Below are 26,670 nucleotides of genomic sequence, written 5' to 3'. Positions count from 1 at the left end.
CAGAGGGAGCCGTCTGCACGGGGTCGTTCATGATAGCACTTGGACATGAAACAGCTTGGGATTTCCGCCTGCTGGATGCCTTTGCACCTCCACTGGAAAAGCCCACTTTTGCAACAAACATCAAATACTGCATCTGCGTGCTCGCAGAGGACCGTATGCGAGCCTGACAGGCTGCGCGCTCAAACCACCACGGGAGCGGGCCCCTCCTTCGTGCTCTCGGGAGGAGGTCATTAAATGAAAAAAAAATCACCCCACTACTCCATCCCCGACCCGCAAGTGCCGTGTCTGCTATAAAGGGGACAATTTTCACGTTTTCCCTCGCTTACGGCCATACTACCCTGAGAACGCCCGATCTCGTCCGATCTCGGAAGCTAAGCAGGGTCGGGCCTGGTTAGTACTTGGATGGGAGACCGCCTGGGAATACCAGGTGCTGTAAGCTTTTGCACCCACCTCCAATTCTCAACACGATTCACTGCTCTTTCCAAAAATTTTGGCATTCATTCGTCATTCAACTTTCACTTATCCTGTGGTTTGAAATCGTTTCCTTCACGTTGATTTGACAGATCAAGTTCTCTTTGGAATAAAATTAATGTCCAACAGAGGGAGCCGTCTGCACGGGGTCGGTCATGATAGCACTTGGACATGAAACAGCTTGGGATTTCCGCCTGCTGGATGCCTTTCCACCTCCACTGGAAAAGCCCACTTTTGCAACAAACATCAAATACTGCATCTGCGTGCTCGCAGAGGACCGTATGCGAGCCTGACAGGCTGCGCGCTCAAACCACCACGGGAGCGGGCCCCTCCTTCGTGCTCTCGGGAGGAGGTCATTAAATGAAAAAAAAATCACCCCACTTCTCCATCCCCGACCCGCAAGTGCCGTGTCTGCTATAAAGGGGACAATTTTCACGTTTTCCCTCGCTTACGGCCATACTACCCTGAGAACGCCCGATCTCGTCCGATCTCGGAAGCTAAGCAGGGTCGGGCCTGGTTAGTACTTGGATGGGAGACCGCCTGGGAATACCAGGTGCTGTAAGCTTTTGCACCCACCTCCAATTCTCAACACGATTCACTGCTCTTTCCAAAAATTTTGGCATTCATTCGTCATTCAACTTTCACTTATCCTGTGGTTTAAAATCGTTTCCTTCACGTTGATTTGACAGATCAACGTCTCTTTGGAATAAAATTAATGTCCAACAGAGGGAGCCGTCTGCACGGGAATCGGTCATGATAGCACTTGGACATGAAACAGCTTGGGATTTCCGCCTGCTGGATGCCTTTCCACCTCCACTGGAAAAGCCCACTTTTGCAACAAACATCAAATACTGCATCTGCGTGCTCGCAGAGGACCGTATGCGAGCCTGACAGGCTGCGCGCTCAAACCACCACGGGAGCGGGCCCCTCCTTCGTGCTCTCGGGAGGAGGTCATTAAATGAAAAAAAAATCACCCCACTACTCCATCCCCGACCCGCAAGTGCCTTGTCTGCTATAAAGGGGACAATTTTCACGTTTTCCCTCGCTTATGGCCATACTACCCTGAGAACGCCCGATCTCGTCCGATCTCGGAAGCTAAGCAGGGTCGGGCCTGGTTAGTACTTGGATGGGAGACCGCCTGGGAATACCAGGTGCTGTAAGCTTTTGCACCCACCTCCAATTCTCAACACGATTCACTGCTCTTTCCAAAAATTTTGGCATTCATTCGTCATTCAACTTTCACTTATCCTGTGGTTTAAAATCGTTTCCTTCACGTTGATTTGACAGATCAACGTCTCTTTGGAATAAAATTAATGTCCAACAGAGGGAGCCGTCTGCACGGGGATCGGTCATGATAGCACTTGGACATGAAACAGCTTGGGATTTCCGCCTGCTGGATGCGTTTGCACCTCCACTGGAAAAGCCCACTTTTGCAACAAACATCAAATACCGCATCCCCGCGCTCGCAGAGGACCGTATGCGAGCCTGACAGGCTGCGCGCTCAAACCACCACGGGAGCAGGCCCCTCCTTCGTGCTCTCGGGAGGAGGTCATTAAATGAAAAAAAAATCACCCCACTACTCCATCCCCGACCCGCAAGTGCCGTGTCTGCTATAAAGGGGACCATTTTCACGTTTTCCCTCGCTTACGGCCATACTACCCTGAGAACGCCCGATCTCGTCCGATCTCGGAAGCTAAGCAGGGTCGGGCCTGGTTAGTACTTGGATGGGAGACCGCCTGGGAATACCAGGTGCTGTAAGCTTTTGCACCCACCTCCAATTCTCAACACGATTCACTGCTCTTTCTAAAAATTTTGGCTTTCATTAGTCATTCAACTTTCACTTATCCTGTGGTTTGAAATCGTTTCCTTCACGTTGATTTGACAGATCAAGTTCTCTTTGGAATAAAATTAATGTCCAACAGAGGGAGCCGTCTGCACGGGGTCGTTCATGATAGCACTTGGACATGAAACAGCTTGGGATTTCCGCCTGCTGGATGCCTTTGCACCTCCACTGGAAAAGCCCACTTTTGCAACAAACATCAAATACTGCATCTGCGTGCTCGCAGAGGACCGTATGCGAGCCTGACAGGCTGCGCGCTCAAACCACCACGGGAGCGGGCCCCTCCTTCGTGCTCTCGGGAGGAGGTCATTAAATGAAAAAAAAATCACCCCACTACTCCATCCCCGACCCGCAAGTGCCGTGTCTGCTATAAAGGGGACAATTTTCACGTTTTCCCTCGCTTACGGCCATACTACCCTGAGAACGCCCGATCTCGTCCGATCTCGGAAGCTAAGCAGGGTCGGGCCTGGTTAGTACTTGGATGGGAGACCGCCTGGGAATACCAGGTGCTGTAAGCTTTTGCACCCACCTCCAATTCTCAACACGATTCACTGCTCTTTCCAAAAATTTTGGCATTCATTCGTCATTCAACTTTCACTTATCCTGTGGTTTAAAATCGTTTCCTTCACGTTGATTTGACAGATCAACGTCTCTTTGGAATAAAATTAATGTCCAACAGAGGGAGCCGTCTGCACGGGAATCGGTAATGATAGCACTTGGACATGAAACAGCTTGGGATTTCCGCCTGCTGGATGCCTATGCACCTCCACTGGAAAAGCCCACTTTTGCAACAGACATCAAGTACAGCCTCTGCGCGCTCGCAGAGGACCGTATGCGAGCCTGACAGGCTGCGCGCTCAAACCACCACGGGAGCGGGCCCCTCCTTTGTGCACTCCGGAGGAGGTTTATTAAATGAAAAAAAATCACCCCACTACTCCACCCCCGACCCAGAAGTGCCCTGTCTGCTATAAAGAGGACAATTTTCGCGTTTTCCCTCGCTTACGGCCATACTACCCTGAGAACGCCCGATCTCGTCCGATCTCGGAAGCTAAGCAGGGTCGGGCCTGGTTAGTACTTGGATGGGAGACCGCCTGGGAATACCAGGTGCTGTAAGCTTTTGCACCCACCTCCAATTCTCAACACGATTCACTGCTCTTTCCAAAAATTTTGGCATTCATTCGTCATTCAACTTTCACTTATCCTGTGGTTTGAAATCGTTTCCTTCACGTTGATTTGACAGATCAACGTCTCTTTGGAATAAAATTAATGTCCAACAGAGGGAGCCGTCTGCACGGGGATCGGTCATGATAGCACTTGGACATGAAACAGCTTGGGATTTCCGCCTGCTGGATGCCTTTGCACCTCCACTGGAAAAGCCCACTTTTGCAACAAACATCAAATACCGCATCTGCGCGCTCGCAGAGGACCGAATGCGAGCCTGACAGGCTGCGCGCTCAAACCACCACGGGAGCGGGCCCCTCCTTCGTGCTCTCGGGAGGAGGTCATTAAATGAAAAAAAATCACCCCACGACTCCATCCCCGACCCGCAAGTGCCATGTCTGCTATAAAGGGGACAATTTTCACGTTTTCCCTCGCTTACGGCCATACTACCCTGAGAACGCCCGATCTCGTCCGATCTCGGAAGCTAAGCAGGGTCGGGCCTGGTTAGTACTTGGATGGGAGACCGCCTGGGAATACCAGCTGCTGTAAGCTTTTGCACCCACCTCCAATTCTCAACACGATTCACTGCTCTTTCCAAAAATTTTGGCTTTCATTAGTCATTCAACTTTCACTTATCCTGTGGTTTGAAATCGTTTCCTTCACGTTGATTTGACAGATCAACGTCTCTTTGGAATAAAATTAATGTCCAACAGAGGGAGCCGTCTGCACGGGCTCGGTCATGATAGCACTTGGACATGAAACAGCTTGGGATTTCCGCCTGCTGGATGCCTTTCCACCTCCACTGGAAAAGCCCACTTTTGCAACAAACATCAAATACTGCATCTGCGTGCTCGCAGAGGACCGTATGCGAGCCTGACAGGCTGCGCGCTCAAACCACCACGGGAGCGGGCCCCTCCTTCGTGCTCTCGGGAGGAGGTCATTAAATGGAAAAAAAAATCACCCCACTACTCCATCCCCGACCCGCAAGTGCCTTGTCTGCTATAAAGGGGACAATTTTCACGTTTTCCCTCGCTTACGGCCATACTACCCTGAGAACGCCCGATCTCGTCCGATCTCGGAAGCTAAGCAGGGTCGGGCCTGGTTAGTACTTGGATGGGAGACCGCCTGGGAATACCAGGTGCTGTAAGCTTTTGCACCCACCTCCAATTCTCAACACGATTCACTGCTCTTTCCAAAAATTTTGGCATTCATTCGTCATTCAACTTTCACTTATCCTGTGGTTTAAAATCGTTTCCTTCACGTTGATTTGACAGATCAACGTCTCTTTGGAATAAAATTAATGTCCAACAGAGGGAGCCGTCTGCACGGGGATCGGTCATGATAGCACTTGGACATGAAACAGCTTGGGATTTCCGCCTGCTGGATGCGTTTGCACCTCCACTGGAAAAGCCCACTTTTGCAACAAACATCAAATACCGCATCTGCGCGCTCGCAGAGGACCGTATGCGAGCCTGACAGGCTGCGCGCTCAAACCACCACGGGAGCAGGCCCCTCCTTCGTGCTCTCGGGAGGAGGTCATTAAATGAAAAAAAAATCACCCCACTACTCCATCCCCGACCCAGAAGTGCCCTGTCTGCTATAAAGAGGATAATTTTCGCGTTTTCCCTCGCTTACGGCCATACTACCCTGAGAACACCCGATCTCGTCTGATCTCGGAAGCTAAGCAGGGTAGGGCCTGGTTAGTACTTGGATGGGAGACCGCCTGGGAATACCAGGTGCTGTAAGCTTTTGCACCCACCTCCAATTCACAACACGATTCACTGCTCTTTCCAAAAATTTTGGCATTCATTCGTCATTCAACTTTCACTTATCCTGTGGTTTGAAATCGTTTCCTTCACGTTGATTTGACAGATCAACGTCTCTTTGGAATAAAATTAATGTCCAACAGAGGGAGCCGTCTGCACGGGGATCGGTCATGATAGCACTTGGACATGAAGCAGCTTGGGATTTCCGCCTGCTGGATGCCTTTGCACCTCCACTGGAAAAGCCCACTTTTGCAACAAACATCAAATACCGCATCTGCGTGCTCGCAGAGGACCGTATGCGAGCCTGACAGGCTGCGCGCTCAAACCACCACGGGAGCGGGCCCCTCCTTCGTGCTCTCGGGAGGAGGTCATTAAATGAAAAAAAAATCACCCCACTACTCCATCCCCGACCCGCAAGTGCCCTGTCTGCTATAAAGGGGACAATTTTCACATTTTCCCTCGCTTACGGCCATACTACCCTGAGAACGCCCGATCTCGTCCGATCTCGGTAGCTAAGCAGGGTCGGGCCTGGTTAGTACTTGAATGGGAGACCGCCTGGGAATACCAGGTGCTGTAAGCTTTTGCACCCACCTCCAATTCACAACACGATTCACTGCTCTTTCCAAAAATTTTGGCATTCATTCGTCATTCAACTTTCACTTATCCTGTGGTTTGAAATCGTTTCCTTCACGTTGATTTGACGGATCAACGTCTCTTTGGAATAAAATTAATGTCCAACAGAGGGAGACGTCTGCACGGGGATCGGTCATGATAGCACTTGGACATGAAGCAGCTTGGGATTTCCGCCTGCTGGATGCCTTTGCACCTCCACTGGAAAAGCCCACTTTTGCAACAAACATCAAATACTGCATCTGCGTGCTCGCAGAGGACCGTATGCGAGCCTGACAGGCTGCGCGCTCAAACCACCACGGGAGCGGGCCCCTCCTTCGTGCTCTCGGGAGGAGGTCATGAAATGAAAAAAAAATCACCCCACTACTCCATCCCCGACCCGCAAGTGCCTTGTCTGCTATAAAGGGGACAATTTTCGCGTTTTCCCTCGCTTATGGCCATACTACCCTGAGAACGCCCGATCTAGTCCGATCTCGGAAGCTAAGCCGGGTCGGGCCTGGTTAGTACTTGGATGGGAGACCACCTGGGAATACCAGGTGCTCTAAGCTTTTGCACCCACCTCCAATTCTCAACACGATTCACTGCTCTTTCCAAAAATTTTGGCTTTCATTAGTCAGTCAACTATCACTTATCCTGTGGTTTGAAATCGTTTCCTTCACGTTGATTTGACAGATCAACGTCTCTTTGGAATAAAATTAATGTCCGACAGAGGGAGCCGTCTGCACGGGGTCGGTCATGATAGCACTTGGACATGAAACAGCTTGGGATTTCCGCCTGCTGGATGCCTTTGCACCTCCACTGGAAAAGCCCACTTTTGCAACAAACATCAAATACTGCATCTGCGTGCTCGCAGAGGACCGTATGCGAGCCTGACAGGCTGCGCGCTCAAACCACCACGGGAGCGGGCCCCTCCTTCGTGCTCTCGGGAGGAGGTCATTAAATGAAAAAAAAATCACCACACTACTCCATCCCCTACCCGCAAGTGCCTTGTCTGCTATAAAGGGGACAATTTTCACGTTTTCCCTCGCTTACGGCCATACTACCCTGAGAACGCCCGATCTCGTCCGATCTCGGAAGCTAAGCAGGGTCGGGCCTGGTTAGTACTTGGATGGGAGACCGCCTGGGAATACCAGGTGCTGTAAGCTTTTGCACCCACCTCCAAATCACAACACGATTCACTGCTCTTTCCAAAAATTTTGGCATTCATTCGTCATTCAACTTTCACTTATCCTGTGGTTTGAAATCGTTTCCTTCACGTTGATTTGACAGATCAACGTCTCTTTGGAATAAAATTAATGTCCAACAGAGGGAGCCGTCAGCACGGGGATCGGTCATGATAGCACTTGGACATGAAGCAGCTTGGGATTTCCGCCTGCTGGATACCTTTGCACCTCCACTGGAAAAGCCCACTTTTGCAACAAACATCAAATACTGCATCTGCGTGCTCGCAGCGGACCGTATGCGAGCCTGACAGGCTGCGCGCTCAAACCACCACGGGAGCGGGCCCCTCCTTCGTGCTCTCGGGAGGAGGTCATTAAATGAAAAAAAAATCACCCCACGACTCCATCCCCGACCCGCAAGTGCCATGTCTGCTATAAAGGGGACAATTTTCACGTTTTCCCTCGCTTACGGCCATACTACCCTGAGAACGCCCGATCTCGTCCGATCTCGGAAGCTAAGCAGGGTCGGGCCTGGTTAGTACTTGGATGGGAGACCGCCTGGGAATACCAGGTGCTGTAAGCTTTTGCACCCACCTCCAAATCACAACACGATTCACTGCTCTTTCCAAAAATTTTGGCATTCATTCGTCATTCAACTTTCACTTATCCTGTGGTTTGAAATCGTTTCCTTCACGTTGATTTGACAGATCAACGTCTCTTTGGAATAAAATTAATGTCCAACAGAGGGAGCCGTCAGCACGGGGATCGGTCATGATAGCACTTGGACATGAAGCAGCTTGGGATTTCCGCCTGCTGGATACCTTTGCACCTCCACTGGAAAAGCCCACTTTTGCAACAAACATCAAATACTGCATCTGCGTGCTCGCAGCGGACCGTATGCGAGCCTGACAGGCTGCGCGCTCAAACCACCACGGGAGCGGGCCCCTCCTTCGTGCTCTCGGGAGGAGGTCATTAAATGAAAAAAAAATCACCCCACTACTCCATCCCCGACCCGCAAGTGCCGTGTCTGCTATAAAGGGGACAATTTTCACGTTTTCCCTCGCTTACGGCCATACTACCCTGAGAACGCCCGATCTCGTCCGATCTCGGAAGCTAAGCAGGGTCGGGCCTGGTTAGTACTTGGATGGGAGACCGCCTGGGAATACCAGGTGCTGTAAGCTTTTGCACCCACCTCCAATTCTCAACACGATTCACTGCTCTTTCCAAAAATTTTGGCTTTCATTAGTCATTCAACTTTCACTTATCCTGTGGTTTGAAATCGTTTCCTTCACGTTGATTTGACAGATCAAGTTCTCTTTGGAATAAAATTAATGTCCAACAGAGGGAGCCGTCTGCACGGGGTCGTTCATGATAGCACTTGGACATGAAACAGCTTGGGATTTCCGCCTGCTGGATGCCTTTGCACCTCCACTGGAAAAGCCCACTTTTGCAACAAACATCAAATACTGCATCTGCGTGCTCGCAGAGGACCGTATGCGAGCCTGACAGGCTGCGCGCTCAAACCACCACGGGAGCGGGCCCCTCCTTCGTGCTCTCGGGAGGAGGTCATTAAATGAAAAAAAAATCACCCCACTACTCCATCCCCGACCCGCAAGTGCCGTGTCTGCTATAAAGGGGACAATTTTCACGTTTTCCCTCGCTTACGGCCATACTACCCTGAGAACGCCCGATCTCGTCCGATCTCGGAAGCTAAGCAGGGTCGGGCCTGGTTAGTACTTGGATGGGAGACCGCCTGGGAATACCAGGTGCTGTAAGCTTTTGCACCCACCTCCAATTCTCAACACGATTCACTGCTCTTTCCAAAAATTTTGGCATTCATTCGTCATTCAACTTTCACTTATCCTGTGGTTTAAAATCGTTTCCTTCACGTTGATTTGACAGATCAACGTCTCTTTGGAATAAAATTAATGTCCAACAGAGGGAGCCGTCTGCACGGGAATCGGTAATGATAGCACTTGGACATGAAACAGCTTGGGATTTCCGCCTGCTGGATGCCTATGCACCTCCACTGGAAAAGCCCACTTTTGCAACAGACATCAAGTACAGCCTCTGCGCGCTCGCAGAGGACCGTATGCGAGCCTGACAGGCTGCGCGCTCAAACCACCACGGGAGCGGGCCCCTCCTTTGTGCACTCCGGAGGAGGTTTATTAAATGAAAAAAAATCACCCCACTACTCCACCCCCGACCCAGAAGTGCCCTGTCTGCTATAAAGAGGACAATTTTCGCGTTTTCCCTCGCTTACGGCCATACTACCCTGAGAACGCCCGATCTCGTCCGATCTCGGAAGCTAAGCAGGGTCGGGCCTGGTTAGTACTTGGATGGGAGACCGCCTGGGAATACCAGGTGCTGTAAGCTTTTGCACCCACCTCCAATTCTCAACACGATTCACTGCTCTTTCCAAAAATTTTGGCATTCATTCGTCATTCAACTTTCACTTATCCTGTGGTTTGAAATCGTTTCCTTCACGTTGATTTGACAGATCAACGTCTCTTTGGAATAAAATTAATGTCCAACAGAGGGAGCCGTCTGCACGGGGATCGGTCATGATAGCACTTGGACATGAAACAGCTTGGGATTTCCGCCTGCTGGATGCCTTTGCACCTCCACTGGAAAAGCCCACTTTTGCAACAAACATCAAATACCGCATCTGCGCGCTCGCAGAGGACCGAATGCGAGCCTGACAGGCTGCGCGCTCAAACCACCACGGGAGCGGGCCCCTCCTTCGTGCTCTCGGGAGGAGGTCATTAAATGAAAAAAAAATCACCCCACGACTCCATCCCCGACCCGCAAGTGCCATGTCTGCTATAAAGGGGACAATTTTCACGTTTTCCCTCGCTTACGCCCATACTACCCTGAGAACGCCCGATCTCGTCTGGAAAAGCCCACTTTTGCAACAAACATCAAATACCGCATCTGCGCGCTCGCAGAGGACCGAATGCGAGCCTGACAGGCTGCGCGCTCAAACCACCACGGGAGCGGGCCCCTCCTTCGTGCTCTCGGGAGGAGGTCATTAAATGAAAAAAAAATCACCCCACGACTCCATCCCCGACCCGCAAGTGCCATGTCTGCTATAAAGGGGACAATTTTCACGTTTTCCCTCGCTTACGCCCATACTACCCTGAGAACGCCCGATCTCGTCCGATCTCGGAAGCTAAGCAGGGTCGGGCCTGGTTACTACTTGGATGGGAGACCGCCTGGGAATACCAGGTGCTGTAAGCTTTTGCACCCACCTCCAATTCTCAACACGATTCACTGCTCTTTCCAAAAATTTTGGCATTCATTCGTCATTCAACTTTCACTTATCCTGTGGTTTAAAATCGTTTCCTTCACGTTGATTTGACAGATCAACGTCTCTTTGGAATAAAATTAATGTCCAACAGAGGGAGCCGTCTGCACGGGAATCGGTAATGATAGCACTTGGACATGAAACAGCTTGGGATTTCCGCCTGCTGGATGCCTATGCACCTCCACTGGAAAAGCCCACTTTTGCAACAGACATCAAGTACAGCCTCTGCGCGCTCGCAGAGGACCGTATGCGAGCCTGACAGGCTGCGCGCTCAAACCACCACGGGAGCGGGCCCCTCCTTTGTGCACTCCGGAGGAGGTTTATTAAATGAAAAAAAATCACCCCACTACTCCACCCCCGACCCAGAAGTGCCTTGTCTGCTATAAAGAGGACAATTTTCGCGTTTTCCCTCGCTTACGGCCATACTACCCTGAGAACGTCCGATCTCGTCCGATCTCGGAAGCTAAGCAGGGTCGGGCCTGGTTAGTACTTGGATGGGAGACCGCCTGGGAATACCAGGTGCTGTAAGCTTTTGCACCCACCTCCAATTCTCAACACGATTCACTGCTCTTTCCAAAAATTTTGGCATTCATTCGTCATTCAACTTTCACTTATCCTGTGGTTTGAAATCGTTTCCTTCACGTTGATTTGACAGATCAACGTCTCTTTGGAATAAAATTAATGTCCAACAGAGGGAGCCGTCTGCACGGGGATCGGTCATGATAGCACTTGGACATGAAACAGCTTGGGATTTCCGCCTGCTGGATGCCTTTGCACCTCCACTGGAAAAGCCCACTTTTGCAACAAACATCAAATACCGCATCTGCGCGCTCGCAGAGGACCGAATGCGAGCCTGACAGGCTGCGCGCTCAAACCACCACGGGAGCGGGCCCCTCCTTCGTGCTCTCGGGAGGAGGTCATTAAATGAAAAAAAAATCACCCCACGACTCCATCCCCGACCCGCAAGTGCCATGTCTGCTATAAAGGGGACAATTTTCACGTTTTCCCTCGCTTACGGCCATACTACCCTGAGAACGCCCGATCTCGTCCGATCTCGGAAGCTAAGCAGGGCCGGGCCTGGTTAGTACTTGGATGGGAGACCGCCTGGGAATACCAGCTGCTGTAAGCTTTTGCACCCACCTCCAATTCTCAACACGATTCACTGCTCTATCCAAAAATTTTGGCTTTCATTAGTCATTCAACTTTCACTTATCCTGTGGTTTGAAATCGTTTCCTTCACGTTGATTTGACAGATCAACGTCTCTTTGGAATAAAATTAATGTCCAACAGAGGGAGCCGTCTGCACGGGGTCGGTCATGATAGCACTTGGACATGAAACAGCTTGGGATTTCCGCCTGCTGGATGCCTTTGCACCTCCACTGGAAAAGCCCACTTTTGCAACAAACATCAAATACCGCATCTGCGCGCTCGCAGAGGACCGAATGCGAGCCTGACAGGCTGCGCGCTCAAACCACCACGGGAGCGGGCCCCTCCTTCGTGCTCTCGGGAGGAGGTCATTAAATGAAAAAAAAATCACCCCACGACTCCATCCCCGACCCGCAAGTGCCATGTCTGCTATAAAGGGGACAATTTTCACGTTTTCCCTCGCTTACGGCCATACTACCCTGAGAACGCCCGATCTCGTCCGATCTCGGAAGCTAAGCAGGGCCGGGCCTGGTTAGTACTTGGATGGGAGACCGCCTGGGAATACCAGCTGCTGTAAGCTTTTGCACCCACCTCCAATTCTCAACACGATTCACTGCTCTATCCAAAAATTTTGGCTTTCATTAGTCATTCAACTTTCACTTATCCTGTGGTTTGAAATCGTTTCCTTCACGTTGATTTGACAGATCAACGTCTCTTTGGAATAAAATTAATGTCCAACAGAGGGAGCCGTCTGCACGGGGTCGGTCATGATAGCACTTGGACATGAAACAGCTTGGGATTTCCGCCTGCTGGATGCCTTTCCACCTCCACTGGAAAAGCCCACTTTTGCAACAAACATCAAATACTGCATCTGCGTGCTCGCAGAGGACCGTATGCGAGCCTGACAGGCTGCGCGCTCAAACCACCACGGGAGCGGGCCCCTCCTTCGTGCTCTCGGGAGGAGGTCATTAAATGAAAAAAAAATCACCCCACTACTCCATCCCCGACCCGCAAGTGCCTTGTCTGCTATAAAGGGGACAATTTTCACGTTTTCCCTCGCTTATGGCCATACTACCCTGAGAACGCCCGATCTCGTCCGATCTCGGAAGCTAAGCAGGGTCGGGCCTGGTTAGTACTTGGATGGGAGACCGCCTGGGAATACCAGGTGCTGTAAGCTTTTGCACCCACCTCCAATTCTCAACACGATTCACTGCTCTTTCCAAAAATTTTGGCATTCATTCGTCATTCAACTTTCACTTATCCTGTGGTTTAAAATCGTTTCCTTCACGTTGATTTGACAGATCAACGTCTCTTTGGAATAAAATTAATGTCCAACAGAGGGAGCCGTCTGCACGGGGATCGGTCATGATAGCACTTGGACATGAAACAGCTTGGGATTTCCGCCTGCTGGATGCGTTTGCACCTCCACTGGAAAAGCCCACTTTTGCAACAAACATCAAATACCGCATCTGCGCGCTCGCAGAGGACCGTATGCGAGCCTGACAGGCTGCGCGCTCAAACCACCACGGGAGCAGGCCCCTCCTTCGTGCTCTCGGGAGGAGGTCATTAAATGAAAAAAAAATCACCCCACTACTCCATCCCCGACCCGCAAGTGCCGTGTCTGCTATAAAGGGGACCATTTTCACGTTTTCCCTCGCTTACGGCCATACTACCCTGAGAACGCCCGATCTCGTCCGATCTCGGAAGCTAAGCAGGGTCGGGCCTGGTTAGTACTTGGATGGGAGACCGCCTGGGAATACCAGCTGCTGTAAGCTTTTGCACCCACCTCCAATTCTCAACACGATTCACTGCTCTTTCCAAAAATTTTGGCTTTCATTAGTCATTCAACTTTCACTTATCCTGTGGTTTGAAATCGTTTCCTTCACGTTGATTTGACAGATCAACGTCTCTTTGGAATAAAATTAATGTCCAACAGAGGGAGCCGTCTGCACGGGCTCGGTCATGATAGCACTTGGACATGAAACAGCTTGGGATTTCCGCCTGCTGGATGCCTTTCCACCTCCACTGGAAAAGCCCACTTTTGCAACAAACATCAAATACTGCATCTGCGTGCTCGCAGAGGACCGTATGCGAGCCTGACAGGCTGCGCGCTCAAACCACCACGGGAGCGGGCCCCTCCTTCGTGCTCTCGGGAGGAGGTCATTAAATGGAAAAAAAAATCACCCCACTACTCCATCCCCGACCCGCAAGTGCCTTGTCTGCTATAAAGGGGACAATTTTCACGTTTTCCCTCGCTTATGGCCATACTACCCTGAGAACGCCCGATCTCGTCCGATCTCGGAAGCTAAGCAGGGTCGGGCCTGGTTAGTACTTGGATGGGAGACCGCCTGGGAATACCAGGTGCTGTAAGCTTTTGCACCCACCTCCAATTCTCAACACGATTCACTGCTCTTTCCAAAAATTTTGGCATTCATTCGTCATTCAACTTTCACTTATCCTGTGGTTTAAAATCGTTTCCTTCACGTTGATTTGACAGATCAACGTCTCTTTGGAATAAAATTAATGTCCAACAGAGGGAGCCGTCTGCACGGGGATCGGTCATGATAGCACTTGGACATGAAGCAGCTTGGGATTTCCGCCTGCTGGATGCCTTTGCACCTCCACTGGAAAAGCCCACTTTTGCAACAAACATCAAATACCGCATCTGCGTGCTCGCAGAGGACCGTATGCGAGCCTGACAGGCTGCGCGCTCAAACCACCACGGGAGCGGGCCCCTCCTTCGTGCTCTCGGGAGGAGGTCATTAAATGAAAAAAAAATCACCCCACTACTCCATCCCCGACCCGCAAGTGCCCTGTCTGCTATAAAGGGGACAATTTTCACATTTTCCCTCGCTTACGGCCATACTACCCTGAGAACGCCCGATCTCGTCCGATCTCGGTAGCTAAGCAGGGTCGGGCCTGGTTAGTACTTGAATGGGAGACCGCCTGTGAATACCAGGTGCTGTAAGCTTTTGCACCCACCTCCAATTCACAACACGATTCACTGCTCTTTCCAAAAATTTTGGCATTCATTCGTCATTCAACTTTCACTTATCCTGTGGTTTGAAATCGTTTCCTTCACGTTGATTTGACGGATCAACGTCTCTTTGGAATAAAATTAATGTCCAACAGAGGGAGACGTCTGCACGGGGATCGGTCATGATAGCACTTGGACATGAAGCAGCTTGGGATTTCCGCCTGCTGGATGCCTTTGCACCTCCACTGGAAAAGCCCACTTTTGCAACAAACATCAAATACTGCATCTGCGTGCTCGCAGAGGACCGTATGCGAGCCTGACAGGCTGCGCGCTCAAACCACCACGGGAGCGGGCCCCTCCTTCGTGCTCTCGGGAGGAGGTCATTAAATGAAAAAAAAATCACCCCACGACTCCATCCCCGACCCGCAAGTGCCATGTCTGCTATAAAGGGGACAATTTTCACGTTTTCCCTCGCTTACGGCCATACTACCCTGAGAACGCCCGATCTCGTCCGATCTCGGAAGCTAAGCAGGGCCGGGCCTGGTTAGTACTTGGATGGGAGACCGCCTGGGAATACCAGCTGCTGTAAGCTTTTGCACCCACCTCCAATTCTCAACACGATTCACTGCTCTATCCAAAAATTTTGGCTTTCATTAGTCATTCAACTTTCACTTATCCTGTGGTTTGAAATCGTTTCCTTCACGTTGATTTGACAGATCAACGTCTCTTTGGAATAAAATTAATGTCCAACAGAGGGAGCCGTCTGCACGGGGTCGGTCATGATAGCACTTGGACATGAAACAGCTTGGGATTTCCGCCTGCTGGATGCCTTTGCACCTCCACTGGAAAAGCCCACTTTTGCAACAAACATCAAATACCGCATCTGCGCGCTCGCAGAGGACCGAATGCGAGCCTGACAGGCTGCGCGCTCAAACCACCACGGGAGCGGGCCCCTCCTTCGTGCTCTCGGGAGGAGGTCATTAAATGAAAAAAAAATCACCCCACGACTCCATCCCCGACCCGCAAGTGCCATGTCTGCTATAAAGGGGACAATTTTCACGTTTTCCCTCGCTTACGGCCATACTACCCTGAGAACGCCCGATCTCGTCCGATCTCGGAAGCTAAGCAGGGCCGGGCCTGGTTAGTACTTGGATGGGAGACCGCCTGGGAATACCAGCTGCTGTAAGCTTTTGCACCCACCTCCAATTCTCAACACGATTCACTGCTCTATCCAAAAATTTTGGCTTTCATTAGTCATTCAACTTTCACTTATCCTGTGGTTTGAAATCGTTTCCTTCACGTTGATTTGACAGATCAACGTCTCTTTGGAATAAAATTAATGTCCAACAGAGGGAGCCGTCTGCACGGGGTCGGTCATGATAGCACTTGGACATGAAACAGCTTGGGATTTCCGCCTGCTGGATGCCTTTCCACCTCCACTGGAAAAGCCCACTTTTGCAACAAACATCAAATACTGCATCTGCGTGCTCGCAGAGGACCGTATGCGAGCCTGACAGGCTGCGCGCTCAAACCACCACGGGAGCGGGCCCCTCCTTCGTGCTCTCGGGAGGAGGTCATTAAATGAAAAAAAAATCACCCCACTACTCCATCCCCGACCCGCAAGTGCCTTGTCTGCTATAAAGGGGACAATTTTCACGTTTTCCCTCGCTTATGGCCATACTACCCTGAGAACGCCCGATCTCGTCCGATCTCGGAAGCTAAGCAGGGTCGGGCCTGGTTAGTACTTGGATGGGAGACCGCCTGGGAATACCAGGTGCTGTAAGCTTTTGCACCCACCTCCAATTCTCAACACGATTCACTGCTCTTTCCAAAAATTTTGGCATTCATTCGTCATTCAACTTTCACTTATCCTGTGGTTTAAAATCGTTTCCTTCACGTTGATTTGACAGATCAACGTCTCTTTGGAATAAAATTAATGTCCAACAGAGGGAGCCGTCTGCACGGGGATCGGTCATGATAGCACTTGGACATGAAACAGCTTGGGATTTCCGCCTGCTGGATGCGTTTGCACCTCCACTGGAAAAGCCCACTTTTGCAACAAACATCAAATACCGCATCTGCGCGCTCGCAGAGGACCGTATGCGAGCCTGACAGGCTGCGCGCTCAAACCACCACGGGAGCAGGCCCCTCCTTCGTGCTCTCGGGAGGAGGTCATTAAATGAAAAAAAAATCACCCCACTACTCCATCCCCGACCCGCAAGTGCCGTGTCTGCTATAAAGGGGACCATTTTCACGTTTTCCCTCGCTTACGGCCATACTACCCTGAGAACGCCCGATCTCGTCCGATCTCGGAAGCTAAGCAGGGTCGGGCCTGGTTAGTACTTGGATGGGAGACCGCCTGGGAATACCAGCTGCTGTAAGCTTTTGCACCCACCTCCAATTCTCAACACGATTCACTGCTCTTTCCAAAAATTTTGGCTTTCATTAGTCATTCAACTTTCACTTATCCTGTGGTTTGAAATCGTTTCCTTCACGTTGATTTGACAGATCAACGTCTCTTTGGAATAAAATTAATGTCCAACAGAGGGAGCCGTCTGCACGGGCTCGGTCATGATAGCACTTGGACATGAAACAGCTTGGGATTTCCGCCTGCTGGATGCCTTTCCACCTCCACTGGAAAAGCCCACTTTTGCAACAAACATCAAATACTGCATCTGCGTGCTCGCAGAGGACCGTATGCGAGCCTGACAGGCTGCGCGCTCAAACCACCACGGGAGCGGGCCCCTCCTTCGTGCTCTCGGGAGGAGGTCATTAAATGGAAAAAAAAATCACCCCACTACTCCATCCCCGACCCGCAAGTGCCTTGTCTGCTATAAAGGGGACAATTTTCACGTTTTCCCTCGCTTATGGCCATACTACCCTGAGAACGCCCGATCTCGTCCGATCTCGGAAGCTAAGCAGGGTCGGGCCTGGTTAGTACTTGGATGGGAGACCGCCTGGGAATACCAGGTGCTGTAAGCTTTTGCACCCACCTCCAATTCTCAACACGATTCACTGCTCTTTCCAAAAATTTTGGCATTCATTCGTCATTCAACTTTCACTTATCCTGTGGTTTAAAATCGTTTCCTTCACGTTGATTTGACAGATCAACGTCTCTTTGGAATAAAATTAATGTCCAACAGAGGGAGCCGTCTGCACGGGGATCGGTCATGATAGCACTTGGACATGAAGCAGCTTGGGATTTCCGCCTGCTGGATGCCTTTGCACCTCCACTGGAAAAGCCCACTTTTGCAACAAACATCAAATACCGCATCTGCGTGCTCGCAGAGGACCGTATGCGAGCCTGACAGGCTGCGCGCTCAAACCACCACGGGAGCGGGCCCCTCCTTCGTGCTCTCGGGAGGAGGTCATTAAATGAAAAAAAAATCACCCCACTACTCCATCCCCGACCCGCAAGTGCCCTGTCTGCTATAAAGGGGACAATTTTCACATTTTCCCTCGCTTACGGCCATACTACCCTGAGAACGCCCGATCTCGTCCGATCTCGGTAGCTAAGCAGGGTCGGGCCTGGTTAGTACTTGAATGGGAGACCGCCTGTGAATACCAGGTGCTGTAAGCTTTTGCACCCACCTCCAATTCACAACACGATTCACTGCTCTTTCCAAAAATTTTGGCATTCATTCGTCATTCAACTTTCACTTATCCTGTGGTTTGAAATCGTTTCCTTCACGTTGATTTGACGGATCAACGTCTCTTTGGAATAAAATTAATGTCCAACAGAGGGAGACGTCTGCACGGGGATCGGTCATGATAGCACTTGGACATGAAGCAGCTTGGGATTTCCGCCTGCTGGATGCCTTTGCACCTCCACTGGAAAAGCCCACTTTTGCAACAAACATCAAATACTGCATCTGCGTGCTCGCAGAGGACCGTATGCGAGCCTGACAGGCTGCGCGCTCAAACCACCACGGGAGCGGGCCCCTCCTTCGTGCTCTCGGGAGGAGGTCATGAAATGAAAAAAAAATCACCCCACTACTCCATCCCCGACCCGCAAGTGCCTTGTCTGCTATAAAGGGGACAATTTTCGCGTTTTCCCTCGCTTATGGCCATACTACCCTGAGAACGCCCGATCTAGTCCGATCTCGGAAGCTAAGCAGGGTCGGGCCTGGTTAGTACTTGGATGGGAGACCACCTGGGAATACCAGGTGCTCTAAGCTTTTGCACCCACCTCCAATTCTCAACACGATTCACTGCTCTTTCCAAAAATTTTGGCTTTCATTAGTCAGTCAACTATCACTTATCCTGTGGTTTGAAATCGTTTCCTTCACGTTGATTTGACAGATCAACGTCTCTTTGGAATAAAATTAATGTCCGACAGAGGGAGCCGTCTGCACGGGGTCGGTCATGATAGCACTTGGACATGAAACAGCTTGGGATTTCCGCCTGCTGGATGCCTTTGCACCTCCACTGGAAAAGCCCACTTTTGCAACAAACATCAAATACTGCATCTGCGTGCTCGCAGAGGACCGTATGCGAGCCTGACAGGCTGCGCGCTCAAACCACCACGGGAGCGGGCCCCTCCTTCGTGCTCTCGGGAGGAGGTCATTAAATGAAAAAAAAATCACCACACTACTCCATCCCCTACCCGCAAGTGCCTTGTCTGCTATAAAGGGGACAATTTTCACGTTTTCCCTCGCTTACGGCCATACTACCCTGAGAACGCCCGATCTCGTCCGATCTCGGAAGCTAAGCAGGGTCGGGCCTGGTTAGTACTTGGATGGGAGACCGCCTGGGAATACCAGGTGCTGTAAGCTTTTGCACCCACCTCCAAATCACAACACGATTCACTGCTCTTTCCAAAAATTTTGGCATTCATTCGTCATTCAACTTTCACTTATCCTGTGGTTTGAAATCGTTTCCTTCACGTTGATTTGACAGATCAACGTCTCTTTGGAATAAAATTAATGTCCAACAGAGGGAGCCGTCAGCACGGGGATCGGTCATGATAGCACTTGGACATGAAGCAGCTTGGGATTTCCGCCTGCTGGATACCTTTGCACCTCCACTGGAAAAGCCCACTTTTGCAACAAACATCAAATACTGCATCTGCGTGCTCGCAGCGGACCGTATGCGAGCCTGACAGGCTGCGCGCTCAAACCACCACGGGAGCGGGCCCCTCCTTCGTGCTCTCGGGAGGAGGTCATTAAATGAAAAAAAAATCACCCCACGACTCCATCCCCGACCCGCAAGTGCCATGTCTGCTATAAAGGGGACAATTTTCACGTTTTCCCTCGCTTACGGCCATACTACCCTGAGAACGCCCGATCTCGTCCGATCTCGGAAGCTAAGCAGGGTCGGGCCTGGTTAGTACTTGGATGGGAGACCGCCTGGGAATACCAGGTGCTGTAAGCTTTTGCACCCACCTCCAAATCACAACACGATTCACTGCTCTTTCCAAAAATTTTGGCATTCATTCGTCATTCAACTTTCACTTATCCTGTGGTTTGAAATCGTTTCCTTCACGTTGATTTGACAGATCAACGTCTCTTTGGAATAAAATTAATGTCCAACAGAGGGAGCCGTCAGCACGGGGATCGGTCATGATAGCACTTGGACATGAAGCAGCTTGGGATTTCCGCCTGCTGGATACCTTTGCACCTCCACTGGAAAAGCCCACTTTTGCAACAAACATCAAATACTGCATCTGCGTGCTCGCAGCGGACCGTATGCGAGCCTGACAGGCTGCGCGCTCAAACCACCACGGGAGCGGGCCCCTCCTTCGTGCTCTCGGGAGGAGGTCATTAAATGAAAAAAAAATCACCCCACTACTCCATCCCCGACCCGCAAGTGCCGTGTCTGCTATAAAGGGGACAATTTTCACGTTTTCCCTCGCTTACGGCCATACTACCCTGAGAACGCCCGATCTCGTCCGATCTCGGAAGCTAAGCAGGGTCGGGCCTGGTTAGTACTTGGATGGGAGACCGCCTGGGAATACCAGGTGCTGTAAGCTTTTGCACCCACCTCCAATTCTCAACACGATTCACTGCTCTTTCCAAAAATTTTGGCATTCATTCGTCATTCAACTTTCACTTATCCTGTGGTTTAAAATCGTTTCCTTCACGTTGATTTGACAGATCAACGTCTCTTTGGAATAAAATTAATGTCCAACAGAGGGAGCCGTCTGCACGGGAATCGGTAATGATAGCACTTGGACATGAAACAGCTTGGGATTTCCGCCTGCTGGATGCCTATGCACCTCCACTGGAAAAGCCCACTTTTGCAACAGACATCAAGTACAGCCTCTGCGCGCTCGCAGAGGACCGTATGCGAGCCTGACAGGCTGCGCGCTCAAACCACCACGGGAGCGGGCCCCTCCTTTGTGCACTCCGGAGGAGGTTTATTAAATGAAAAAAAATCACCCCACTACTCCACCCCCGACCCAGAAGTGCCCTGTCTGCTATAAAGAGGACAATTTTCGCGTTTTCCCTCGCTTACGGCCATACTACCCTGAGAACGCCCGATCTCGTCCGATCTCGGAAGCTAAGCAGGGTCGGGCCTGGTTAGTACTTGGATGGGAGACCGCCTGGGAATACCAGGTGCTGTAAGCTTTTGCACCCACCTCCAATTCTCAACACGATTCACTGCTCTTTCCAAAAATTTTGGCATTCATTCGTCATTCAACTTTCACTTATCCTGTGGTTTGAAATCGTTTCCTTCACGTTGATTTGACAGATCAACGTCTCTTTGGAATAAAATTAATGTCCAACAGAGGGAGCCGTCTGCACGGGGATCGGTCATGATAGCACTTGGACATGAAACAGCTTGGGATTTCCGCCTGCTGGATGCCTTTGCACCTCCACTGGAAAAGCCCACTTTTGCAACAAACATCAAATACCGCATCTGCGCGCTCGCAGAGGACCGAATGCGAGCCTGACAGGCTGCGCGCTCAAACCACCACGGGAGCGGGCCCCTCCTTCGTGCTCTCGGGAGGAGGTCATTAAATGAAAAAAAAATCACCCCACGACTCCATCCCCGACCCGCAAGTGCCATGTCTGCTATAAAGGGGACAATTTTCACGTTTTCCCTCGCTTACGCCCATACTACCCTGAGAACGCCCGATCTCGTCTGGAAAAGCCCACTTTTGCAACAAACATCAAATACCGCATCTGCGCGCTCGCAGAGGACCGAATGCGAGCCTGACAGGCTGCGCGCTCAAACCACCACGGGAGCGGGCCCCTCCTTCGTGCTCTCGGGAGGAGGTCATTAAATGAAAAAAAAATCACCCCACGACTCCATCCCCGACCCGCAAGTGCCATGTCTGCTATAAAGGGGACAATTTTCACGTTTTCCCTCGCTTACGCCCATACTACCCTGAGAACGCCCGATCTCGTCCGATCTCGGAAGCTAAGCAGGGTCGGGCCTGGTTAGTACTTGGATGGGAGACCGCCTGGGAATACCAGCTGCTGTAAGCTTTTGCACCCACCTCCAATTCTCAACACGATTCACTGCTCTTTCCAAAAATTTTGGCTTTCATTAGTCATTCAACTTTCACTTATCCTGTGGTTTGAAATCGTTTCCTTCACGTTGATTTGACAGATCAACGTCTCTTTGGAATAAAATTAATGTCCAACAGAGGGAGCCGTCTGCACGGGGTCGGTCATGATAGCACTTGGACATGAAACAGCTTGGGATTTCCGCCTGCTGGATGCCTTTCCACCTCCACTGGAAAAGCCCACTTTTGCAACAAACATCAAATACTGCATCTGCGTGCTCGCAGAGGACCGTATGCGAGCCTGACAGGCTGCGCGCTCAAACCACCACGGGAGCGGGCCCCTCCTTCGTGCTCTCGGGAGGAGGTCATTAAATGAAAAAAAAATCACCCCACTTCTCCATCCCCGACCCGCAAGTGCCGTGTCTGCTATAAAGGGGACAATTTTCACGTTTTCCCTCGCTTACGGCCATACTACCCTGAGAACGCCCGATCTCGTCCGATCTCGGAAGCTAAGCAGGGTCGGGCCTGGTTAGTACTTGGATGGGAGACCGCCTGGGAATACCAGGTGCTGTAAGCTTTTGCACCCACCTCCAATTCTCAACACGATTCACTGCTCTTTCCAAAAATTTTGGCATTCATTCGTCATTCAACTTTCACTTATCCTGTGGTTTAAAATCGTTTCCTTCACGTTGATTTGACAGATCAACGTCTCTTTGGAATAAAATTAATGTCCAACAGAGGGAGCCGTCTGCACGGGAATCGGTAATGATAGCACTTGGACATGAAACAGCTTGGGATTTCCGCCTGCTGGATGCCTATGCACCTCCACTGGAAAAGCCCACTTTTGCAACAGACATCAAGTACAGCCTCTGCGCGCTCGCAGAGGACCGTATGCGAGCCTGACAGGCTGCGCGCTCAAACCACCACGGGAGCGGGCCCCTCCTTTGTGCACTCCGGAGGAGGTTTATTAAATGAAAAAAAATCACCCCACTACTCCACCCCCGACCCAGAAGTGCCTTGTCTGCTATAAAGAGGACAATTTTCGCGTTTTCCCTCGCTTACGGCCATACTACCCTGAGAACGCCCGATCTCGTCCGATCTCGGAAGCTAAGCAGGGTCGGGCCTGGTTAGTACTTGGATGGGAGACCGCCTGGGAATACCAGGTGCTGTAAGCTTTTGCACCCACCTCCAATTCTCAACACGATTCACTGCTCTTTCCAAAAATTTTGGCATTCATTCGTCATTCAACTTTCACTTATCCTGTGGTTTGAAATCGTTTCCTTCACGTTGATTTGACAGATCAACGTCTCTTTGGAATAAAATTAATGTCCAACAGAGGGAGCCGTCTGCACGGGGATCGGTCATGATAGCACTTGGACATGAAACAGCTTGGGATTTCCGCCTGCTGGATGCCTTTGCACCTCCACTGGAAAAGCCCACTTTTGCAACAAACATCAAATACCGCATCTGCGCGCTCGCAGAGGACCGAATGCGAGCCTGACAGGCTGCGCGCTCAAACCACCACGGGAGCGGGCCCCTCCTTCGTGCTCTCGGGAGGAGGTCATTAAATGAAAAAAAAATCACCCCACGACTCCATCCCCGACCCGCAAGTGCCATGTCTGCTATAAAGGGGACAATTTTCACGTTTTCCCTCGCTTACGGCCATACTACCCTGAGAACGCCCGATCTCGTCCGATCTCGGAAGCTAAGCAGGGTCGGGCCTGGTTAGTACTTGGATGGGAGACCGCCTGGGAATACCAGCTGCTGTAAGCTTTTGCACCCACCTCCAATTCTCAACACGATTCACTGCTCTATCCAAAAATTTTGGCTTTCATTAGTCATTCAACTTTCACTTATCCTGTGGTTTGAAATCGTTTCCTTCACGTTGATTTGACAGATCAACGTCTCTTTGGAATAAAATTAATGTCCAACAGAGGGAGCCGTCTGCACGGGGTCGGTCATGATAGCACTTGGACATGAAACAGCTTGGGATTTCCGCCTGCTGGATGCCTTTCCACCTCCACTGGAAAAGCCCACTTTTGCAACAAACATCAAATACTGCATCTGCGTGCTCGCAGAGGACCGTATGCGAGCCTGACAGGCTGCGCGCTCAAACCACCACGGGAGCGGGCCCCTCCTTCGTGCTCTCGGGAGGAGGTCATTAAATGAAAAAAAAATCACCCCACTACTCCATCCCCGACCCGCAAGTGCCTTGTCTGCTATAAAGGGGACAATTTTCACGTTTTCCCTCGCTTATGGCCATACTACCCTGAGAACGCCCGATCTCGTCCGATCTCGGAAGCTAAGCAGGGTCGGGCCTGGTTAGTACTTGGATGGGAGACCGCCTGGGAATACCAGGTGCTGTAAGCTTTTGCACCCACCTCCAATTCTCAACACGATTCACTGCTCTTTCCAAAAATTTTGGCATTCATTCGTCATTCAACTTTCACTTATCCTGTGGTTTAAAATCGTTTCCTTCACGTTGATTTGACAGATCAACGTCTCTTTGGAATAAAATTAATGTCCAACAGAGGGAGCCGTCTGCACGGGGATCGGTCATGATAGCACTTGGACATGAAACAGCTTGGGATTTCCGCCTGCTGGATGCGTTTGCACCTCCACTGGAAAAGCCCACTTTTGCAACAAACATCAAATACCGCATCTGCGCGCTCGCAGAGGACCGTATGCGAGCCTGACAGGCTGCGCGCTCAAACCACCACGGGAGCAGGCCCCTCCTTCGTGCTCTCGGGAGGAGGTCATTAAATGAAAAAAAAATCACCCCACTACTCCATCCCCGACCCGCAAGTGCCGTGTCTGCTATAAAGGGGACCATTTTCACGTTTTCCCTCGCTTACGGCCATACTACCCTGAGAACGCCCGATCTCGTCCGATCTCGGAAGCTAAGCAGGGTCGGGCCTGGTTAGTACTTGGATGGGAGACCGCCTGGGAATACCAGGTGCTGTAAGCTTTTGCACCCACCTCCAATTCTCAACACGATTCACTGCTCTTTCCAAAAATTTTGGCTTTCATTAGTCATTCAACTTTCACTTATCCTGTGGTTTGAAATCGTTTCCTTCACGTTGATTTGACAGATCAAGTTCTCTTTGGAATAAAATTAATGTCCAACAGAGGGAGCCGTCTGCACGGGGTCGTTCATGATAGCACTTGGACATGAAACAGCTTGGGATTTCCGCCTGCTGGATGCCTTTGCACCTCCACTGGAAAAGCCCACTTTTGCAACAAACATCAAATACTGCATCTGCGTGCTCGCAGAGGACCGTATGCGAGCCTGACAGGCTGCGCGCTCAAACCACCACGGGAGCGGGCCCCTCCTTCGTGCTCTCGGGAGGAGGTCATTAAATGAAAAAAAAAATCACCCCACTACTCCATCCCCGACCCGCAAGTGCCGTGTCTGCTATAAAGGGGACAATTTTCACGTTTTCCCTCGCTTACGGCCATACTACCCTGAGAACGCCCGATCTCGTCCGATCTCGGAAGCTAAGCAGGGTCGGGCCTGGTTAGTACTTGGATGGGAGACCGCCTGGGAATACCAGGTGCTGTAAGCTTTTGCACCCACCTCCAATTCTCAACACGATTCACTGCTCTTTCCAAAAATTTTGGCATTCATTCGTCATTCAACTTTCACTTATCCTGTGGTTTAAAATCGTTTCCTTCACGTTGATTTGACAGATCAACGTCTCTTTGGAATAAAATTAATGTCCAACAGAGGGAGCCGTCTGCACGGGAATCGGTAATGATAGCACTTGGACATGAAACAGCTTGGGATTTCCGCCTGCTGGATGCCTATGCACCTCCACTGGAAAAGCCCACTTTTGCAACAGACATCAAGTACAGCCTCTGCGCGCTCGCAGAGGACCGTATGCGAGCCTGACAGGCTGCGCGCTCAAACCACCACGGGAGCGGGCCCCTCCTTTGTGCACTCCGGAGGAGGTTTATTAAATGAAAAAAAATCACCCCACTACTCCACCCCCGACCCAGAAGTGCCCTGTCTGCTATAAAGAGGACAATTTTCGCGTTTTCCCTCGCTTACGGCCATACTACCCTGAGAACGCCCGATCTCGTCCGATCTCGGAAGCTAAGCAGGGTCGGGCCTGGTTAGTACTTGGATGGGAGACCGCCTGGGAATACCAGGTGCTGTAAGCTTTTGCACCCACCTCCAATTCTCAACACGATTCACTGCTCTTTCCAAAAATTTTGGCATTCATTCGTCATTCAACTTTCACTTATCCTGTGGTTTGAAATCGTTTCCTTCACGTTGATTTGACAGATCAACGTCTCTTTGGAATAAAATTAATGTCCAACAGAGGGAGCCGTCTGCACGGGGATCGGTCATGATAGCACTTGGACATGAAACAGCTTGGGATTTCCGCCTGCTGGATGCCTTTGCACCTCCACTGGAAAAGCCCACTTTTGCAACAAACATCAAATACCGCATCTGCGCGCTCGCAGAGGACCGAATGCGAGCCTGACAGGCTGCGCGCTCAAACCACCACGGGAGCGGGCCCCTCCTTCGTGCTCTCGGGAGGAGGTCATTAAATGAAAAAAAAATCACCCCACGACTCCATCCCCGACCCGCAAGTGCCATGTCTGCTATAAAGGGGACAATTTTCACGTTTTCCCTCGCTTACGGCCATACTACCCTGAGAACGCCCGATCTCGTCCGATCTCGGAAGCTAAGCAGGGTCGGGCCTGGTTAGTACTTGGATGGGAGACCGCCTGGGAATACCAGCTGCTGTAA

General features: G+C 50.9%; 44 non-coding genes across 44 annotated transcripts in view; all 44 read left to right on the top strand.

Annotated features, from left to right (window-relative positions):
* The first annotated feature begins 320 nt into the window (after nucleotides 1-320).
* Nucleotides 321-439, top strand: LOC127589468 (5S ribosomal RNA). The gene has a single exon (XR_007959407.1). It is a non-coding gene; the product is annotated as a 5S ribosomal RNA (ribosomal RNA).
* Nucleotides 440-917: 478 nt separating this feature from the next.
* LOC127589461 (5S ribosomal RNA) lies at nucleotides 918-1,036 on the top strand. Its single transcript, XR_007959404.1, has one exon. It is a non-coding gene; the product is annotated as a 5S ribosomal RNA (ribosomal RNA).
* Nucleotides 1,037-1,515: 479 nt separating this feature from the next.
* LOC127612966 (5S ribosomal RNA) lies at nucleotides 1,516-1,634 on the top strand. Its single transcript, XR_007966027.1, has one exon. It is a non-coding gene; the product is annotated as a 5S ribosomal RNA (ribosomal RNA).
* A 479-nt stretch (nucleotides 1,635-2,113) lies between these two features.
* Nucleotides 2,114-2,232, top strand: LOC127589456 (5S ribosomal RNA). Its single transcript, XR_007959403.1, has one exon. It is a non-coding gene; the product is annotated as a 5S ribosomal RNA (ribosomal RNA).
* Nucleotides 2,233-2,710: 478 nt separating this feature from the next.
* On the top strand, nucleotides 2,711-2,829 carry LOC127589452 (5S ribosomal RNA). Its single transcript, XR_007959402.1, has one exon. It is a non-coding gene; the product is annotated as a 5S ribosomal RNA (ribosomal RNA).
* A 479-nt stretch (nucleotides 2,830-3,308) lies between these two features.
* On the top strand, nucleotides 3,309-3,427 carry LOC127589446 (5S ribosomal RNA). Its single transcript, XR_007959401.1, has one exon. It is a non-coding gene; the product is annotated as a 5S ribosomal RNA (ribosomal RNA).
* A 478-nt stretch (nucleotides 3,428-3,905) lies between these two features.
* LOC127614866 (5S ribosomal RNA) lies at nucleotides 3,906-4,024 on the top strand. The gene has a single exon (XR_007966727.1). It is a non-coding gene; the product is annotated as a 5S ribosomal RNA (ribosomal RNA).
* A 479-nt stretch (nucleotides 4,025-4,503) lies between these two features.
* Nucleotides 4,504-4,622, top strand: LOC127589442 (5S ribosomal RNA). Its single transcript, XR_007959399.1, has one exon. It is a non-coding gene; the product is annotated as a 5S ribosomal RNA (ribosomal RNA).
* Nucleotides 4,623-5,101: 479 nt separating this feature from the next.
* LOC127612903 (5S ribosomal RNA) lies at nucleotides 5,102-5,220 on the top strand. Its single transcript, XR_007966006.1, has one exon. It is a non-coding gene; the product is annotated as a 5S ribosomal RNA (ribosomal RNA).
* Nucleotides 5,221-5,699: 479 nt separating this feature from the next.
* Nucleotides 5,700-5,818, top strand: LOC127613767 (5S ribosomal RNA). The gene has a single exon (XR_007966311.1). It is a non-coding gene; the product is annotated as a 5S ribosomal RNA (ribosomal RNA).
* A 479-nt stretch (nucleotides 5,819-6,297) lies between these two features.
* LOC127615924 (5S ribosomal RNA) lies at nucleotides 6,298-6,416 on the top strand. Its single transcript, XR_007966994.1, has one exon. It is a non-coding gene; the product is annotated as a 5S ribosomal RNA (ribosomal RNA).
* Nucleotides 6,417-6,894: 478 nt separating this feature from the next.
* Nucleotides 6,895-7,013, top strand: LOC127589441 (5S ribosomal RNA). Its single transcript, XR_007959398.1, has one exon. It is a non-coding gene; the product is annotated as a 5S ribosomal RNA (ribosomal RNA).
* A 479-nt stretch (nucleotides 7,014-7,492) lies between these two features.
* LOC127589436 (5S ribosomal RNA) lies at nucleotides 7,493-7,611 on the top strand. The gene has a single exon (XR_007959397.1). It is a non-coding gene; the product is annotated as a 5S ribosomal RNA (ribosomal RNA).
* A 479-nt stretch (nucleotides 7,612-8,090) lies between these two features.
* On the top strand, nucleotides 8,091-8,209 carry LOC127589431 (5S ribosomal RNA). The gene has a single exon (XR_007959394.1). It is a non-coding gene; the product is annotated as a 5S ribosomal RNA (ribosomal RNA).
* Nucleotides 8,210-8,687: 478 nt separating this feature from the next.
* Nucleotides 8,688-8,806, top strand: LOC127589424 (5S ribosomal RNA). The gene has a single exon (XR_007959391.1). It is a non-coding gene; the product is annotated as a 5S ribosomal RNA (ribosomal RNA).
* A 479-nt stretch (nucleotides 8,807-9,285) lies between these two features.
* On the top strand, nucleotides 9,286-9,404 carry LOC127589415 (5S ribosomal RNA). Its single transcript, XR_007959389.1, has one exon. It is a non-coding gene; the product is annotated as a 5S ribosomal RNA (ribosomal RNA).
* A 745-nt stretch (nucleotides 9,405-10,149) lies between these two features.
* LOC127615247 (5S ribosomal RNA) lies at nucleotides 10,150-10,268 on the top strand. Its single transcript, XR_007966860.1, has one exon. It is a non-coding gene; the product is annotated as a 5S ribosomal RNA (ribosomal RNA).
* Nucleotides 10,269-10,747: 479 nt separating this feature from the next.
* LOC127613735 (5S ribosomal RNA) lies at nucleotides 10,748-10,866 on the top strand. Its single transcript, XR_007966301.1, has one exon. It is a non-coding gene; the product is annotated as a 5S ribosomal RNA (ribosomal RNA).
* A 479-nt stretch (nucleotides 10,867-11,345) lies between these two features.
* LOC127615138 (5S ribosomal RNA) lies at nucleotides 11,346-11,464 on the top strand. The gene has a single exon (XR_007966829.1). It is a non-coding gene; the product is annotated as a 5S ribosomal RNA (ribosomal RNA).
* Nucleotides 11,465-11,942: 478 nt separating this feature from the next.
* On the top strand, nucleotides 11,943-12,061 carry LOC127615132 (5S ribosomal RNA). The gene has a single exon (XR_007966824.1). It is a non-coding gene; the product is annotated as a 5S ribosomal RNA (ribosomal RNA).
* Nucleotides 12,062-12,539: 478 nt separating this feature from the next.
* LOC127612958 (5S ribosomal RNA) lies at nucleotides 12,540-12,658 on the top strand. Its single transcript, XR_007966019.1, has one exon. It is a non-coding gene; the product is annotated as a 5S ribosomal RNA (ribosomal RNA).
* Nucleotides 12,659-13,137: 479 nt separating this feature from the next.
* On the top strand, nucleotides 13,138-13,256 carry LOC127614859 (5S ribosomal RNA). The gene has a single exon (XR_007966726.1). It is a non-coding gene; the product is annotated as a 5S ribosomal RNA (ribosomal RNA).
* Nucleotides 13,257-13,735: 479 nt separating this feature from the next.
* On the top strand, nucleotides 13,736-13,854 carry LOC127612951 (5S ribosomal RNA). The gene has a single exon (XR_007966018.1). It is a non-coding gene; the product is annotated as a 5S ribosomal RNA (ribosomal RNA).
* A 479-nt stretch (nucleotides 13,855-14,333) lies between these two features.
* On the top strand, nucleotides 14,334-14,452 carry LOC127614655 (5S ribosomal RNA). Its single transcript, XR_007966666.1, has one exon. It is a non-coding gene; the product is annotated as a 5S ribosomal RNA (ribosomal RNA).
* Nucleotides 14,453-14,931: 479 nt separating this feature from the next.
* LOC127615121 (5S ribosomal RNA) lies at nucleotides 14,932-15,050 on the top strand. The gene has a single exon (XR_007966822.1). It is a non-coding gene; the product is annotated as a 5S ribosomal RNA (ribosomal RNA).
* Nucleotides 15,051-15,528: 478 nt separating this feature from the next.
* Nucleotides 15,529-15,647, top strand: LOC127615118 (5S ribosomal RNA). Its single transcript, XR_007966821.1, has one exon. It is a non-coding gene; the product is annotated as a 5S ribosomal RNA (ribosomal RNA).
* A 478-nt stretch (nucleotides 15,648-16,125) lies between these two features.
* On the top strand, nucleotides 16,126-16,244 carry LOC127612944 (5S ribosomal RNA). The gene has a single exon (XR_007966017.1). It is a non-coding gene; the product is annotated as a 5S ribosomal RNA (ribosomal RNA).
* Nucleotides 16,245-16,723: 479 nt separating this feature from the next.
* Nucleotides 16,724-16,842, top strand: LOC127614857 (5S ribosomal RNA). Its single transcript, XR_007966725.1, has one exon. It is a non-coding gene; the product is annotated as a 5S ribosomal RNA (ribosomal RNA).
* A 479-nt stretch (nucleotides 16,843-17,321) lies between these two features.
* On the top strand, nucleotides 17,322-17,440 carry LOC127612938 (5S ribosomal RNA). The gene has a single exon (XR_007966016.1). It is a non-coding gene; the product is annotated as a 5S ribosomal RNA (ribosomal RNA).
* Nucleotides 17,441-17,919: 479 nt separating this feature from the next.
* LOC127614649 (5S ribosomal RNA) lies at nucleotides 17,920-18,038 on the top strand. The gene has a single exon (XR_007966665.1). It is a non-coding gene; the product is annotated as a 5S ribosomal RNA (ribosomal RNA).
* A 479-nt stretch (nucleotides 18,039-18,517) lies between these two features.
* On the top strand, nucleotides 18,518-18,636 carry LOC127615287 (5S ribosomal RNA). Its single transcript, XR_007966880.1, has one exon. It is a non-coding gene; the product is annotated as a 5S ribosomal RNA (ribosomal RNA).
* A 478-nt stretch (nucleotides 18,637-19,114) lies between these two features.
* LOC127589411 (5S ribosomal RNA) lies at nucleotides 19,115-19,233 on the top strand. The gene has a single exon (XR_007959388.1). It is a non-coding gene; the product is annotated as a 5S ribosomal RNA (ribosomal RNA).
* Nucleotides 19,234-19,712: 479 nt separating this feature from the next.
* LOC127589406 (5S ribosomal RNA) lies at nucleotides 19,713-19,831 on the top strand. The gene has a single exon (XR_007959387.1). It is a non-coding gene; the product is annotated as a 5S ribosomal RNA (ribosomal RNA).
* Nucleotides 19,832-20,310: 479 nt separating this feature from the next.
* On the top strand, nucleotides 20,311-20,429 carry LOC127589396 (5S ribosomal RNA). The gene has a single exon (XR_007959382.1). It is a non-coding gene; the product is annotated as a 5S ribosomal RNA (ribosomal RNA).
* A 479-nt stretch (nucleotides 20,430-20,908) lies between these two features.
* LOC127589388 (5S ribosomal RNA) lies at nucleotides 20,909-21,027 on the top strand. Its single transcript, XR_007959376.1, has one exon. It is a non-coding gene; the product is annotated as a 5S ribosomal RNA (ribosomal RNA).
* A 745-nt stretch (nucleotides 21,028-21,772) lies between these two features.
* LOC127615652 (5S ribosomal RNA) lies at nucleotides 21,773-21,891 on the top strand. The gene has a single exon (XR_007966939.1). It is a non-coding gene; the product is annotated as a 5S ribosomal RNA (ribosomal RNA).
* A 478-nt stretch (nucleotides 21,892-22,369) lies between these two features.
* Nucleotides 22,370-22,488, top strand: LOC127589382 (5S ribosomal RNA). Its single transcript, XR_007959375.1, has one exon. It is a non-coding gene; the product is annotated as a 5S ribosomal RNA (ribosomal RNA).
* Nucleotides 22,489-22,967: 479 nt separating this feature from the next.
* LOC127589377 (5S ribosomal RNA) lies at nucleotides 22,968-23,086 on the top strand. The gene has a single exon (XR_007959374.1). It is a non-coding gene; the product is annotated as a 5S ribosomal RNA (ribosomal RNA).
* A 479-nt stretch (nucleotides 23,087-23,565) lies between these two features.
* Nucleotides 23,566-23,684, top strand: LOC127614848 (5S ribosomal RNA). The gene has a single exon (XR_007966723.1). It is a non-coding gene; the product is annotated as a 5S ribosomal RNA (ribosomal RNA).
* Nucleotides 23,685-24,162: 478 nt separating this feature from the next.
* Nucleotides 24,163-24,281, top strand: LOC127612928 (5S ribosomal RNA). The gene has a single exon (XR_007966014.1). It is a non-coding gene; the product is annotated as a 5S ribosomal RNA (ribosomal RNA).
* Nucleotides 24,282-24,760: 479 nt separating this feature from the next.
* On the top strand, nucleotides 24,761-24,879 carry LOC127589373 (5S ribosomal RNA). The gene has a single exon (XR_007959373.1). It is a non-coding gene; the product is annotated as a 5S ribosomal RNA (ribosomal RNA).
* A 479-nt stretch (nucleotides 24,880-25,358) lies between these two features.
* LOC127589367 (5S ribosomal RNA) lies at nucleotides 25,359-25,477 on the top strand. Its single transcript, XR_007959372.1, has one exon. It is a non-coding gene; the product is annotated as a 5S ribosomal RNA (ribosomal RNA).
* Nucleotides 25,478-25,956: 479 nt separating this feature from the next.
* On the top strand, nucleotides 25,957-26,075 carry LOC127589363 (5S ribosomal RNA). Its single transcript, XR_007959371.1, has one exon. It is a non-coding gene; the product is annotated as a 5S ribosomal RNA (ribosomal RNA).
* Nucleotides 26,076-26,554: 479 nt separating this feature from the next.
* LOC127614843 (5S ribosomal RNA) overlaps nucleotides 26,555-26,670 on the top strand; it is a 119-nt gene continuing 3 nt past the window's right edge. Inside the window, exon 1 of the ribosomal RNA XR_007966722.1 lies at nucleotides 26,555-26,670. This exon is cut by the window's right edge and continues 3 nt beyond it. This is a non-coding gene — a ribosomal RNA (5S ribosomal RNA).

Source organism: Hippocampus zosterae, chromosome 1 (genome assembly GCF_025434085.1).
Source record: "Hippocampus zosterae strain Florida chromosome 1, ASM2543408v3, whole genome shotgun sequence".
NCBI lineage: Eukaryota > Metazoa > Chordata > Actinopteri > Syngnathiformes > Syngnathidae > Hippocampus > Hippocampus zosterae.
This window is presented reverse-complemented; position numbering and strand designations above follow the sequence as displayed.